Source organism: Coregonus lavaretus, assembly GCF_964263955.1.
Source record: "Coregonus lavaretus genome assembly, chromosome: 10".
NCBI classification, from domain to species: Eukaryota; Metazoa; Chordata; class Actinopteri; order Salmoniformes; family Salmonidae; genus Coregonus; species Coregonus lavaretus.
Window position 1 is genome coordinate 30,238,181 of NC_139997.1, and position 12,562 is coordinate 30,250,742.

General features: G+C 37.7%; 1 pseudogene across 1 annotated transcript in view; it reads right to left on the bottom strand.

The window, feature by feature from the left end:
• Window positions 1-11,870, bottom strand: part of LOC311136289 (transient receptor potential cation channel subfamily V member 1-like) — a 43,106-nt pseudogene extending 31,236 nt beyond the window's left edge. Inside the window, exons 1-8 of the transcript in view lie at window positions 11,674-11,870; window positions 11,255-11,403; window positions 10,521-10,671; window positions 10,217-10,363; window positions 9,656-9,945; window positions 9,268-9,420; window positions 8,372-8,488; window positions 1,635-1,701 (exon numbers count right to left, since the gene is read on the bottom strand). The product of the transcript in view is annotated as a transient receptor potential cation channel subfamily V member 1-like (transcript). The remainder of the gene's footprint in view (window positions 1-1,634; window positions 1,702-8,371; window positions 8,489-9,267; window positions 9,421-9,655; window positions 9,946-10,216; window positions 10,364-10,520; window positions 10,672-11,254; window positions 11,404-11,673) is intronic.
• Window positions 11,871-12,562: the final 692 nt, after the last annotated feature.

Here is a 12,562-nt window from a genome sequence, read left to right on the forward strand (position 1 = left end):
CTGTGTGCGCGACTTTATACAGCAACGGGTGTGTGGCTGAAATAGCCGAATCCACTAATTTGAAGGGGTGTCCACATACTTTTGTATATGTCCACACAGAGGGTAAAACATTTCATGGTTTCGCAGTAACAGTGGGATAGTTTCTCATTATTATTATTTGTTGTTCTTGACCTCTCTAGAATTGTTCTGAGACTATTGAAATATTTTATGATTGTGATTGTCTGCTATTTCAGATATTATTTGTAACTTTGGGTGTAATCCATATGTATGACAATGTATATGGCATGTTTTCTATGGTTGGATGAGAGATTAGCTACCTCGTCTTTCCTAATCCATTATTGGATAGCTTTTGAGCTGGTTGACTTTTTTTGGGTTTAGAATTAAGGGACTACACAGAGTTGCACAGTTGCCTTGAGTGGGTGTATAATTGTTTTTCTTTCTTTGCTTTGTTACCTTCAAGGTAATGGTTTAGTTAGTGTCCATAATCTATCGTAAAACAGTGGGGGTGAATGTAGCAGAGTGATGTTGTTACCCTAGATTATGCACAGGCATTTTATTTTGAAGGAGATGTACAAAGGACTCTTATTTTGATATAGTAGAGAGGACTGGGTCAATGGGTCACCTCAAGAGGTGATACATTTATTTTTTGATGAATTTACATTAATTGTATGTGTATTATTTTAGCACAGCTGGGTTGCTGTCATTTTATTTTATGTAAAAGCACTAAACTGTATCATCTCATGTTTAAAAAAGTGTGTAATGTCAGGTTTGATAATGCATCGTTGGTTGGTTTGGACCATTGGCTTGGTAACCCTTTTATCGGCTTCTCTCGTCTGCCTATCCTTGGGAGAAGGTATGTTTTCATCTGCTCCTCTACTGTTAAGCGTTAAAAACCTGTAAATATGTTATTAAAGTGGAAGAAAAGTTGTAATTTGTATTAATATATTTTGCTGCAATTCTCATTGTATATCATTATATTTGCCATGCAGGAGGCGTTTTAAGTTTTATTTAGCTCGCTAGCTAGGTTTAACTACGCAGCCTGTGGTTTATGATGGTGTATTGTTTCCATGTACTTAGTGGTTTGCTGTGCCCTGACAGGTGCGTAAGCGCTGACACTGCAACCAGTTTTTTGTCGATTCTCTGCATGTATGTTGAAATATAACTGTCATTTGTGTGTTTTATTTTGTACTGTGGTGTGTGCTAGGTGCACGGCATTTGTGCACCACAATACATTTTTGTGACATCTCTTATCTGCCTATTCTTGGGAGAAGGTGCGCAAGAGCTGACACTGCAACCAGTTTCTGTCAACTCTGCAGGTGTCAAATAAGTCCAACCTCAAAATATAAATGAAAAACCAAAGTCTGTAACACCACTGCTGTGGAGGGACCGAGAATGCTTTACTCGGGTCCATTGACAGTTGTTTTTTAATATAAATCATATTGTTTGTTTATACTGTCTCAATTGTTTTCAGTGGTTTAGAAGTGTCATTGTACGAGGGAACTGTCATCTGCAATTTTGATAGGTCCTTTGATGGTGTTGGAAGAATAAACAGATTAATTTTGAAATCATGAGCCAATGACGGGCTGTGTTTATGTGTCCCTGTGTGCAAAAGTGACAGAAGATAAATGAAATACCTGCTGAAAACCCAAAGCGGAAGACAACGTAGACAAAGAGAAAGCGCAAGTTATCGCTTAGGATCATCTACAAAGGGAAAAATAGACAGAGTAAAAAAGAGAGTATCAAAGGAACTGTGGATTATAACTACAGCTCGGTCATGACACCAATGATGTGCCAATCATACATTTATTGTAAATACCCTGTGGCAATGAATCATATAGCTTCCCTATAGGAGTGTGACTAGGACATGTATTCCAGAGACTCGGTGTAGGCCAATAAATGTACATGAGCAACATGGCATGGCTTAGGATGGCTTTCACACATACAGCATGTAAAATATATCCTGAGATTTTAGGATCAAATATAGCCTAGTACTGTGTTGCACCGTTCTGACTTGAGCATGTTATTATACATTCTGTATCAGTAGAGGGGTGTGTGTGTGTAGCCCACAATCTTGCAAGGAATTCTGGAAGATGTGGTGTCATCCTAATCAGAACCTCTTCCAATGGCCATCTCTTAATTATTGCTAAATTATCTTATGTTATTACAGTCGATGCAGAGGCAGCTGATACATAATCTTATCAAATAATTTGTGTGTATGGAGAGTGATTTTGTTTCACTTAATCCATCAATCAGCAAAGTGTCCAGGCTTGGACGTTTTCTCTTCAAGTCTAATATCTTGGGATAGAAAAAGAAAACATTTGATAAACCAGACTTTTGAATACGGTTTTGTTGACATTTAATCCTAATTTAATTAAAAAGCACATCACACATGCTCACATCCCTCCTGTGAAGAAATGGCAGGCTCCCACTGCTGTAAAATTCTGACCCACTAGACGCAGGAATTACTGTCTGGTATGCTCCAGAGTAAAAGGTGGCTGGATATCAGAGAGTGAGAGAAATTGAGCTGAGGTGAAAATTTTATTTTATTTTATTTTATTGTAATTTTTTTTAGGGGTAGATCAGCTTAATATTGCAAATAGATTGTAACTTCCATCAATGTAATTGTCTGCATCACTTCCAATCCCCCATGTTTATATATATATATATATATATATATATATATATATATATATATATATATATATATATATATATATATATATATATATATTATATATATATTTATATATATATATATACACTGTCACGTTCGTTTAAGGACGGGTCAGACCAAGGCGCAGCGTGAAATGCGTACATGTTTATTAAACTGATAAAACAAATGAAACATGAAGTCCTAAGGCTACACCCAAAACAAGCCTACTCACGAAACAAGATCCCACAACTAACGAGTGCCAATAGGCTGCCTAAGTATGATCCCCTGACTATATACTTTTTTCCCCCACTGTACATATCCTTTTTTTTTAAATATATTCCCCTTTATTACTTTCCAACCCCACCACCCTTTCCCTAATTGGAGTAAACTAGTGAGCAACAATGCTTAGGCCTCTACTTCCAGCTTATACTTACTATATACATTTTATGGACACAGTCAATTTTACAATAATTATATTTTGTTTGTTTTTTCTCCTGAACTTCTTCTACACTCAACCTCTCCGATCATTTTCATGATGTCCATCCGGTTTGCCATATCTTTCTAACTGTGCTCTTTCACAAAGCTCCCAACCTACAACCTATATACTTATTATGGACACAGTAAATGCTTACATTATTAGTTATCTTGTTATTAGTTGTTGTTAGTTGTTATTAGTCCCATCCTTCAACTCCAACACCATCCATCTATCTCTTAACACCATCCATATAGGATTTATATTTGCCATATATTTTTCAACTGTACTGTGATGTTTTACAAAAGTTCTGAACCTTTCTATTGTCATTGTTTCTACAGATAAATTGAAAATAAACAATTTTGCTAAAAGTATTATTATATTATTGATTGATTGACTATGACTTTTCAGATCACCCAGTAATGCTATCTGCAAGGTTAGCTCCAGGTAAATATTGCAATCCTTTAGCCATTCCTAGACCTGTGTCCAAAAACAAGCTACAAATGGACAGTACCAAAACAAATGATCTAATGATTCTGTCTCTTCGCAGCAAAATCTGCAGAGCTGGGAAGATTGTATCCCCCATATAAATAACATTCTATTGATAGCAAGAATTTTATATAATAATTTAAATTGAAAGATTCTAAGTTTTGAATCCGGTGTCGTTTTGTGTATCAGTTCATAAACACTATGCCATGGGATCGGTACGTCAAAAATCTCTTCCCAACTCTTTTGCAATCTATATGGGACGGCTGTCAATCCTTTGGTCCTTAAATGAAACTGGTATGCTTTTTTATTTATCACAGTTTTCTTTAACCAATTATGTTCTTTAATGCAAGGCCGACAGACAATTTCCTTACTTTCTCCCCCTTCCACTTTCCTCTTCCATTTGTGCGATAAAGCTGCAATTATTTGGTTGTAAATTTGGGTAGAGCAGACATTTCCATATGTTTTTGTTAGCTGCATGTGCGACATAACTCCACCAGTCCTACCGATGATATCATTTACGAAGATTATACCTTTTTTAAACATTTTGTCAAAAAAAATAGTTTTTTTGTCAATTAGTATATTTGAGTTTAACCACAATATTTATTACATTATTTGTTCTGTCATTTCTGGAGGATTAAATTGAAATTGCAACCAACTTTCTGTCTTGTTTTAGAAATAGTGATATTTGGGAGATGATTTCCTTTTCAAATAACTGAAAGTGAGAGGTTGTAATCTGAATAAAGGGAAAAAGGCCATTCTTGAACATTGGGTGAGACAATCTTACTAATTTGCTAGAGAACCAGTTCGGATTTAAGTATAACTTTTGTATGACTGAAGCTTTTAGTGATAGGTCTAATGCTTTAATATTTAATAATTTCTGTCCTCCGAATTCATATTCATTATATAAATAGGCCTGTTTAATTTTGTCTGGCTTGCCGTTCCAAATAAAATGGAATATCTTTTTCTCATATAATTTAAAAAACTGTTCGCTAGGCGTAGGCAAGACCATAAGCAAATAGGTAAACTGGGATAATACTAAAGAATTAATCAGGGTGATTTTTCCACAAATTGACAGGTATTTACCTTTCCATGGTAGCAAGATCTTATCTATTTTTGCTAACTTTCTATTAAAATGTATTGGAGTGAGATCATTTATTTCCTTTGGGATATGTATTCCAAGTATATCCACATCACCATCAGACCATTTTATTGGTAAACTACATGGTAATGTAAATATTGTATTTTTTTGTGATCCAATACGTAATATAGTACATTTGTCATAATTTGGTTGTAATCCAGAGAGGTTAGAAAATTTATCTAGATCCTCTATGAGGCTGTGGAGGGAACCAGGTTGTGGATTTAAGAGAAAACATGAATCAGCATACAATGACACCTTTGTTTTTAAACCCTGGATTTCTAATCCCTTGATATTATTGTTGGATCTGATTTTAATAGCTAACATCTCGATGGCCATAATAAATAGATATGCCGATAGTGGACAACCTTGTTTCACTCCTCTTGACAGTTGAAAACTTTAAACTTTAAACCATTATTTACTATTTTACACCTAGGGTTACTATACATGATTTTGACCCATTTTATAAGAGATTCTCCAAAATTGAAATGCTCCAGGCATTTATATATAAACCCCAGTCGTACTTTATCAAATCCCTTTTCGAAGTCTGCTATGAATAGCAAGCCTGGTTTCCCAGATTTTCCATAGTGTTCTATTGTTTCCAGTACTTGCCTTATATTATCTCCAATGTATCTTCCATGTAAAAAAACCTGTCTGATTAGAATGAATAATTTCCGACAATACCTTTTTAATTCTATGCGCTATACATTTTGCTAGAATTTTTGCATCACAACTCTGAAGTGTAAGGGGCCTCCAATTTTTTTAATGGACTGGACCTTTATATTTTCCACTTGTATCCTGTTTCAGTAATAATTCAATCAGACCTTCTTGAGTGTCTGATAATCTACCATTTACATAGGAGTGGTTAAAACATGCTAATAACGGTCCTCTTAGGTTTGGTATACCTCGACTGGTATGCCATCCAATCTTGGAGTTTTCCCGGACTTAAAGTCTTTAATTGCATCCAGAAGTTCTTCCTCTGTAATTTCACCTTCACATGAGTCTCTACAATTAGCTTCAGTTAGAGGAGATGGAGGCGACTGAAACGAAAACATATGCTTAAAGTACTTTGTTTCCTCCTTCAAAATATCATTTGGTAAATCATGGGTGACTCCGTCAATTGTAACCAGTTTCATTAAATTATTTTTGGTAGCATTCCTATGTTGAAGATAAAAAAAATAATTTGGTGCATTTTTCCCCATATTCCATCCAGTTTGCTTTATTTTTATAATATATTACACTTGATCTTTCTTGAATACGTTTCTCCATTTCTTTTTGTTTTTCCTCTAATTTATTCTGAGCCTCTATGTTACAGTTTTTATTGCCATCTATCTGTTCTGTTAGACCTTCTATTTCCTTTGTTAGTATAAACTCTTTTGACCTAAATTACTTTTGTTTTCGAGATGAGTACTGAATTGCATGGCCTCTAAAGGCACATTTAAAGGCGTCCCATACAATAAGAGGGTTTGCTGTACCTATGTTATGTTGGAAAAAATCAGTTATAAATTCCTTTGTCCTAGTTAAAAATAAATTATCATCCAATAGGCTTTGATTAAATGTCCAATATCCTCGCCCACGTGGAAATTCAGTAAGAGTAATGTATATGCCAATTATATGATGGTCCGACCGCATTCTGTCCCCTATCAACACTTTTTAAACTTTTGGTGCCCACGAGAATGACATAAGAAAGAAGTCAAGATGACTAGCTTGATTGAGTCTCCGCCATGTATATCTCACTAGATCAGGATATTTAAGCCTCCATATATCTACTAGTTCTAATGTATCCATGACATTCATGATTTCCTTAAGAGCATGAGGGTGATTGTTTGTGGTGTGATTTCCTTTACGGTCCATTGAGCTATTTAAAACAGTATTATCATCCCCCACCATAATAATATTGTCTTGAATTGCTTGCAGGGTTGATAATTTATTATATATTGTCAAAGAATAATAATAATAATATGCCATTTAGCAGACGCTTTTATCCAAAGCGACTTACAGTCATGCGTGCATACATTTTTTTGTGTACGGGTGGTCCCGGGGATCGAACCCACTACCTTGGCGTTACAAGTGCCGTGCTCTACCAGCTGTGGATCATCATTATTTGGTCCATAAAGGTTAATGAGCCATATCTGTTTATGGTCCAATAACATATTTAAAATAATCAATCTACCTTGGACAATTTGCACATTCGGATCGAAATTACTATTAATTAATATCATCACCGCTTTTGAGTTTCTTTGCCCATGGGAGAAGTATATTTCGCCCCCCCCCCAGTCCTTTTTCCACACAACTTCATCTAGAATTGTTGAATGAGTTTCCTGTAAACAATAGATATTATATTCCTTCTCTTTGAGACATGTAAATATTGTTCTTCTTTTGTTATTATCTGCTAAGCCATTACAATTATAACTGGCTACACTTATTTCACCATACACCATAATGAGATACAAGTTTAAAGTCTATTTATCATTATATATGTTTGTAAATTTACCAATAAAAAATACCGTAATGATTGAGTGTCCATATAGCTGTACCATGATATTTGCATTGCTACTAAGTAACCCTCCAATTGTTCTCCACTAATTCTCCCGCTAAAGCCCCTCCCCATCCCAAGTTGAGCCGTCATCCCAGTGATCGGCATCCCACCCCCGTCCCTCCGGATCCCTAGGGCCCCGAGAGGCCAGGACCCATCCATCGAAAACAGCACACAGTGCCACCCACAAAACAGAAGCAGGTTAACCACCAAAAGCATTTCCAATGCTGTCACCTCAATATATATACAGTGGGGAAAAAAAGTATTTAGTCAGCCACCAATTGTGCAAGTTCTCCCACTTAAAAATATGAGAGAGGCCTGTAATTTTCATCATAGGTACACGTCAACTATGACAGACAAATTGAGAAAAATAAATCCAGAAAATCACATTGTAGGATTTTTAATGAATTTATTTGCAAATGATGGTGGAAAATAAGTATTTGGTCAATAACAAAAGTTTCTCAATACTTAGTTATATACCCTTTGTTGGCAATGACACAGGTCAAATGTTTTCTGTAAGTCTTCACAAGGTTTTCACACACTGTTGCTGGTATTTTGGCCCATTCCTCCATGCACATACTGTGTACTTGTTCTCCCCACTGTATATCCTTCATCTGCACAAAATTGAAAGCTCTCTCTCACAACCCCTGCTCACAGACACATGTTGGTTCTGGGATATGCAACCATTTCCTTTCTCACTCACTTAAGGCCACACTTATTCAAACACCAAAACGCACACCACGCCTTCCATCACAATTCATCCACACATATCCCCACACTGTGCCTTCTATGTCTTCTGTTTGCTATGTTTTTATCTCCACTATGTTGATTGAGTACTTGTGTTCTAATTTAGTTGTATTTGAAGATTTATTTAGCTTGTTATCTTTTCTTTTAATACTGTCTTATCCCTTTATAAATTACTATACCTACTATAAATATGTTTTAAATATTGTTTCTATGGAAAGCATTTTGGCAACACTGATTTGATGTTAGCCTAGATCCAAACTGAATTGCTCACTTTCACAATTTAGTTTGGATCCCAGCTAGAATAATGTAGCTCATTGTGATCATGCAGAAAGACCTCACCGTTCCCTTCTTCCTCTTGTAGGCGGTGAAGACGGAGAGGTAGACCAGGAAGTTGAAGAAAAACATCTGTGGAGTGAACCTGTCCCACTCCTCCAGTAGCCAGTTCAGAGGCTCAATCTGGAGCATCGCAAGGCAATTCTAAAATAAAATGTAACTACTACCCACTGGGCACACACTGGTTGAATCAAAGTTTTTTCCGCCTCATTTCAATGAAATTACATTGAACCAATGTGGAATAGACGTTGAATTGACGTCTGTGGCCAGTGGGTCGAATCACACTTTGATGCTAGTAGATCTTACTTTTGGTCTCTCTTGAAATACATTTTCTTACAGTACACACACCAACAGAGAGGTTGGAGCACAGCTGCACAGGGTCAACCACCGTGCAGCACCCCTGGAGCAGTATAGGGGTAAGTGCCTTTCTCAAGGGCACAACGACAGGAGATGGCATTTAGAGCCCCATTTATACCTGGTGCTAACATGAGTCCTTCATCTTGTCCACATTCTGATTGTGCCCACTTTTCTTGACAGGTTTTGACGATTAAAAGATGCATTGTGATCTGATCTTCCTGACCACCTCCGGAGGTCGTCAGGCACACGTGTGTAGATGGAGCTGAACAGTGAAACCATTTAAATAATCGTTATCCAGCCACTCATAAATCATTGACAGGAAGCACCATTGACTCAGGCCATCAATATGTGTATTTAAATAAATACATATTATTTTGAAAGAATATCTCTCAAATAATTTGCATACAGGGAGGGATCAGGAAATCTGCAGACACAGTGGATGGATGAGAGACACATTTTAATACCATGTGTAGATGCATGTGAACAAGATCAGGACAACGGATGCATTATAGCACCAAATGGGACTTATGATTTAATCTGTAGACAATCTCCAGGACAGAGTTCTTCTCGTAGGAGTCCAGAGAGGTCAAGTCATACAGGGAGGAATGGACAGGTCCGTACACCCACTCAGTGAATTTACGGGACAGGTGTCTGGTCTCCCTCTCCTGGAACTCACGATGCATCATGTTCTCAAACAGCTAGAGGAGGAATACAACAATTGGTTAACGTGTAATGGAAGGATGTAGCACATTATCATAAACACATATGGAGGAACAATGTATTTTCTTCCGACGTCGAATAACAGGAACAACATTTTGAAGATGAGATGGCTTAATTTGTAAACAACAAAATGATCTGTTCTCCAGTAGGTCTACATACAGTAGTGGGCTGAACAACCATACAACATTCGTCCATATCAGACTCCTTCCGTACCCCGATCTTGCCAGTCTTGGCGGCCAGTTTTATAGGCATCAGGCACAGTTGTTCTCCAAGTCCTCCAGCCTCCACCTGGGGTGCAGGCAGGCAGCCGTGGTGAGGATGTAGTCGTACATGGAGGTGATGAAGTCAGTGTTCTCTGGTGCGTTATCAGTCGACACCACCACCAGGGCATGCAGCACCATGTTACCCAGGGAGTCCCTCCACCCAATGGTAGAAGTTCTCCAGCAGGAAGTAATCTACCTCAGGCTGGTTGGTGCACACAGCCAGAGGCAGAGGCAACTCACCTGAAAACACATTTTCCCTCAATTTAATGTATTTCTATCACCCTACCCACCACAACAGTGACGATTGTGTTGGAAATATTTTCTGGATATGTAAACACACTTTCTGTAAGGTTTCATAAAACACTTTCATACAATTCCCTAAGTCATAAACAAGGGAATTATTATTCACTCAGAGGGATGACTAAATGTCTGACAAGCAGCAGAGTCTGTTACAAACCTACCAGAGGTGGGCACTGTTCAAGGCTCAGTGATACTGACACACTCCCCAAACTACAGTAGAAGATGGGTACATCATGAGGCTGGAAGAATTTCCCACAGGCTTTGGTATGGACTTCTCCTTTCTTGATCAATAGCTGAACAAAATAGGTGCTCCTTCTCTCAATGGCAATATGAAGGGCTGTTTGAAAGAAAGGATAGACTATCAGAAAGTGCATGGCCTTACATATACACTAACATGACTATTTGTATATTACATTGGTTGAGGGCTGTGTACATACAACTGAGTTGTCAGAAGCATGGTGTAGAATAGATGAACAACATCAAGTAATGATAATTCTGGTTATATGAAAGTTCACCTTTGTAATAGCTGTCTGTGTATGCTACATTTATAAATTATTTGATGTCCCCCATCTTCTCTGAGATGTCAAGGAGAAATTGAATTGTGTTATATGCCGTCTCTCAGATTCAGTAGAGCCTTCACCAGGGCGTTTTTACTATACGATTGATCTAGGACAGCAGGAGGTGAAAGAATGGAGTATAAAGGAATACACTTGGACTAAAAATATTATCCATTTAGGTTCGTTTTTTTGTCATTTACCAGACGCCGTTATCCAGAGCGACATACAGGAGCAATTAGGGTTAAGTGCCTTGCTCAGGGGCACATCGACAGATTGTTCACCTAGTCGGTTCAGGGATTCGAACCAGCGATCTTTCGGTTACTGGCCCAACACTCTTAACCGCTAGACTACCTGTGTTACATTACAGGGCCCTTATAACTGTGTAATCACAGCGTTACAAGTATTGTAATAACTAATTGTTACATTGTACTTACACTGTACTTGGGTTAGGGATAGGGTTAAGGCTACGGTTACAGCAATAAGTACAATTTATAACCACTCTAGGGTTAGGGTTGAGGTTAGGGTTGAACTGGGATGTGGACATGAAGTTAGGGTTAATGGCTAGGGTTAATTGTTAAGGTTATAGTGTAGCCGGGGTGTGGACATGAAGCTGTAAAGTACTGATGTAAAGTGGTATCCTAAAATGCAAAAATTATACAATACTACAGAATATAATACACAGTCTCCCTCACACTCAGTGTTGGAGAGCTTCTTCATGGACTGATGAAGGTACTGAACAAGACCCTCCAGCTTCATCACATTCCCAGGCCTCAAACAGCCTCTTGATGTCAAACCTCTTGCTGCCCCCTCCTCTTTGTTCTCCTCAAAACCTCATATTTTCCTACAAAGAAACATGTTAGACTTTAGTATTGGGAAAGCATTTATTTTTCAATTGGAAAACAAAATACACATGGTCTTGCCCAAAGACCTTATTCTAATGATATTGTAAATGAACTTCTGATTAACAAAACCTTCCCCCTGAGGAAGACAGCTGTGTCCTCTCAAACAGTTTGAAAACTCTTATTAGTGTTACTACAATCAGGCTATAAACACCAATTGTCCCCATACAGGACAGTATGCGTTATTATGTTCAGTGAATGTGCCGTCTCACTTGTCAAAGTTGAGATTGAATCTGATCTTGAGCGTGGCCTTCTCTAGCTCCTCCTGGTAGTCTGAGTCCATGGGGGCTTTGGTCTGCCCATGCCCAGGGCAGACCATCCGGTCAGGCTTCTTCACCTGTCTGCTCTGTGCACTCTCATCATTCTTCCTGTCCATCTCTAGAGAGAAGGTAGGGTACACTAGGTCCATTGCCTTGCTGATAATGACTCCTCACACTGATGGTCTGGAAGAGAAGATACATTAATGTGATGTGTTATCATTGTATCTTCTCTTCAATTTTAATGCAGTGAGGGACTGCATTCATGGTTCTCTTCCTAAGTTTTGGCATGATCAAATATTGTTTGAACACATTTTAATAACTTGACATTGACTTAACATATGACCAAAAATAATTTATTCAGTTTATCTTTAACTGTAATACACAACTTTATCCAGGCCTTAAATCCTTTCTTTACTGAAATGACAGAAAACATATTCCCAGACAGTTCAGTTGAAAATTAGGACAGATAGTTAATAATCTCATACCTCTCCAAATTAAACTGATCAGAATTAATAATTATTATGGGGATTTAAATGATTTCTCCCAGGGAGGATGGTTGAAAAACTACTTGTTTTGTTAGTATTTCCCTGTAGATGCCCTAGAAAAGAGGAAGGGGTTGACAATGACTCAGAGTGAAACTGTAAAGTCTTCTCTGCCCACAATGAGGGGAACATCACATGTGGAAGAGCAGAAAGAGAGAAGTCAGGACCATGATTCAACCATGTGTCCATCCCCATTTATAACCAACACATATAGATCCATCTCAGTCTCATCAAATATTTCAGTTTGATACCCTTGATTAAACCACATCAGAGACAAATTAATGAAATAATACATAACT